The following is a 3,523-nucleotide window of genomic DNA, read 5'->3' as shown; positions in this document are numbered from 1 at the left end:
ATTTTTTCTCAAGTCATAATGAAGCCATAGTATTTGCTTTATATTGAAAAAAAAATTTATGAAGAATAATAATCCATTTCAAGGATGGCTTGTACATATATTTAACCCCAGTGATGGTATCACAAAAAACATATGGCCCTTGCCCCAGCCAACATGGAAAATATGAATGGACATATGTAGCATGTTTGCAGCACTTAATCTGGTCTTTTAACCACCAGTTCCAGGCTCCATAAAATCGATTCAGCAGAGACAGGTATTGATCAAGAAGACAGCTAAAGCAAAGGGATCAATTCTGTCCATTTCTTCTCATTTTCCCAACAGCTCCTCAAGGTCAGAGAACACGTCTACTTCATTCTGTAAATCTTCATTAGGCCTAGGACAGGGCCATTCACAAAGGAAGCCCATCCAGGTGCCCTTGAGGGAACAGAAGATATTAAAGGAGTCACTGAGTTATTTTCCCTGAAAGTAAACGCAGCCTTTTGAAACAGTGGATAGTTAAATCTGACTGAGAAACAGATGCATGTGAGAAAGTGGCAGAGATGAGATCAAATGGTGGCTGGGGGCCAGCCTGAGGAGGGCCTGGACAACCAGGTCAGGGAGTGGGAAAATGAAAAGTCATTAAAGGGAATTCCAGATGCACTTCTCTTCCTGCTGGAAGGAAGCTACAGGGAGCTTGGAAAGAGAGACGAATTTAGGAAAATTGTCAGTATGTGATTAAAAGAGAAAGTGGGAAGGAATGATGCTCAGAGGTATGATGATAATGGAGTCATAATAATTAATGGGAAGAAAGAAGATGGGGGAAGAGAGGGAACTAAAAATGACTCCAAGTCTCCCACTTGGTTGACTGAAAAAATAGTAATGCCACTGACAAAATGGGATCTCAAAGAAATCAAGAAGGGAGTCAGATTGGAGGGAGGTTGATGAATTTGGTTTTAAACATATTAAGTTTGAGATGACACTGAGGATCTAAATGAAACTGTTCAATCAGCAGTTTGTTATTTATTTGGAATTTATAATCTGCCTCCTTCTTTTAAAAGATTAAATTAGCTTGATTAAATTCAAAGTGACACAAGGTACTATTTTTTTTTAATGACAGAAACACAAAAACCACTAAAATAATTAGGGAAATAGCCATTATCAGATATCAATGAGTTAATTAGAAAATAATTGGAAATTCAGAGCTGGAGCTCCGAAGAGAGATAGGTTTAGAACTATAAATATAGGTATCATTGAAAAATTAATATGAAATTAATAAAGGGCCACAAGGTGGGAACTGTGGTAGAAGAAATAAATATATAACCAGCCATCATTCCCTAGCTAGCTTTCCTATAATTGCTTACCACTCAGGAGTCATATAGCTGGTGGTCGTAGAGATTCTTACCTTTCTTCATTGCTCCCATAGATAACACCACCCTTGTGCAACCTAAGGCTAGTTTTTGAGATGTCTTACAGGCCCAAAGTCCGGTGGAATGGCTAACCCACCCAGACCAGTGGCCCATACCAAGGAACTGACTCAACTGGTCTTGTGACCCCAACCCGAGAACTGACTCAGCAAAGACAATTTCTACACCCCTATGGTTCTTCCCCAAACCCAGCCTATTAGCAGACCCAATTGCCTAGCCCTTAGCCTGTCAAACTGTTGCAGCAATGTGTACAGCTAGTGTTACAGCTCTTCACCAGGGAAAGAACCGAGCGGCACACAGAATTGGAGAACAGCCTTTTATTCTTCCACAGCAGGATCAGCACACCTAGTGTCACAGGTCTCTTTGCATCTTCTGGTCTTCTTCCCTTCTGGCCCCCCTTCCTTGTTCTCTTCCTGCTTTTATACCCTTGGTAGGGCTCAAAAAACATCCAATCAACATCAAGCTTTAATATCCAATCAACAACAAGCTTTAACATCCAATCAACAACAAGCTTTAACATCCAATCTAAAATAGTGGGATTCAAAAATTACCCAATCAGGATCATGCAAGCAGCATGGCCGGAAACAGGCAGCAGCAAGCAGCGGGTGGGGGGGGGGGGATTCCAACATACAGGACCCCAGGCAACTGTGTGCTGTGGGGCCGGGCCCCAGCAGCATGTCCTCCAACTGGCCATACACAGCGCTGGCCCGAGGAGATACAGAGTGATGAGGAGGCAGCAAGCACTGCATCCCTGCGCCCGCCATTTTCCATATCAAAACTAACATTAAAATCCCTTTCTCCCAAATTATTGGGGAGATGGATATGAGAACTTCCTCCCATCTTCCTCGCATAACACCTGTGATATCAAACTCTCTGATGTAATCTCTGCTGTCTCAGTGTGTTGGCTTCCTCTTGAGCAGCACAAACATTTTTAAGTTTCTGGGCCAGCTCTGTAGTTGGCTTAGGGTGTATAGGAGCAACAACAGAGGTTCCAGGATGCTATTAAGAAAGTGTAAGGAAATTGGTTTCACTGATCAACACCTAAGTGAACACATAGGAATAACATTTATCAGGTACCAGGCAGATGGGAGGGGGAAGGGGAAATGGGTATATACACACCTAATGGGTGTGGGGTGTGCACCATCTGGAGGATGGACATGCTTGAAGCTCTGGCTCTGGGGGGAAGGAGGAGAAAGGCAACACATGTAACCTAAACATTTGTACTCCCATAATATGCTGAGGGAAGGAAGGAAGGAAGGAAGAAAGGGAGGGAGGGAGAGAGGGATAACTGGAGCCCACGGGATCTCTTGAAGCCACATTTGTACAAAAAGGGCACTGTTTTTATTTAGACTGAAAGGTTTTTGGTAACAGGTATAAAGCCCACTCCTCAAATCACCCCTTGGCCCTGACAATGGTGCTGAACAAAAAAGACCCTCTGCCTTCATGGAGCTTACAGTCTAGTATAGAAAAGAGAGTGCTCACTTCGGCAGCACATATACTAAAATTGGAACGATACAGAGAAGATTAGCATGGCCCCTGCGCAAGGATGACACGCAAATTCGTGAAGCGTTCCATATTTAAAAAAAAAAAAAAAAGAAAAGAGAACATTTTTTTTAAGAGGAGGAAAAAGAGAAGGCAATGAAGGAAATGAAATTATGTAAGAGAATTCAGATGGGGTGGGGGACATAATTTAGATTATAAAGTGGTGGGCACCATCTGGGAAATGACTCACTTGAAGCTCTGACTCAGGTGGGGCAAAGGCAATATATGTAACCTAAACATTTGCACCCCCATAATAAGCTGAAATTTAAAAAAATAGAAAAAAAAATCAAGGAAGGCCTTCTGACTAAGAGGCCTTTGAGCTAAAGCCTAAAGAATGACTTGGAGGAATCCAGGGAAGAGAGCTTTGCAGAGAGAATGGCCTGTGCAAAAGCCCGGAGGAAGAAAAGGGCTTTCCATCCTTGAGGCTTTCCACCAGGGATAAGAGGCCAGGTGGCCAGTTCAGAACAAACAAAGGCAACAAAGCACAAAATATATTGAGTGGTAGGCATTTTACAGGTGAGGAAACTGAAGCTCAGAAACATTGTGTAACATGCTCAAGCTTACTCAGTTGGAAGCTG

The 3,523-nt window shown here is 42.7% G+C and overlaps 1 non-coding gene across 1 annotated transcript; it reads left to right on the top strand.

Moving 5' to 3' along the window:
* The first annotated feature begins 2,877 nt into the window (after positions 1–2,877).
* On the top strand, positions 2,878–2,984 carry LOC142871612 (U6 spliceosomal RNA). The gene has a single exon (XR_012919849.1). It is a non-coding gene; the product is annotated as a U6 spliceosomal RNA (small nuclear RNA).
* Positions 2,985–3,523: the final 539 nt, after the last annotated feature.

The sequence above is a fragment of the Microcebus murinus genome, chromosome 6, assembly GCF_040939455.1.
Source record: "Microcebus murinus isolate Inina chromosome 6, M.murinus_Inina_mat1.0, whole genome shotgun sequence".
Taxonomy (NCBI): Eukaryota; Metazoa; Chordata; class Mammalia; order Primates; family Cheirogaleidae; genus Microcebus; species Microcebus murinus.
Note: the sequence above shows the minus strand (reverse complement) of the source record. Positions and strands in the feature narration are given on the sequence as shown.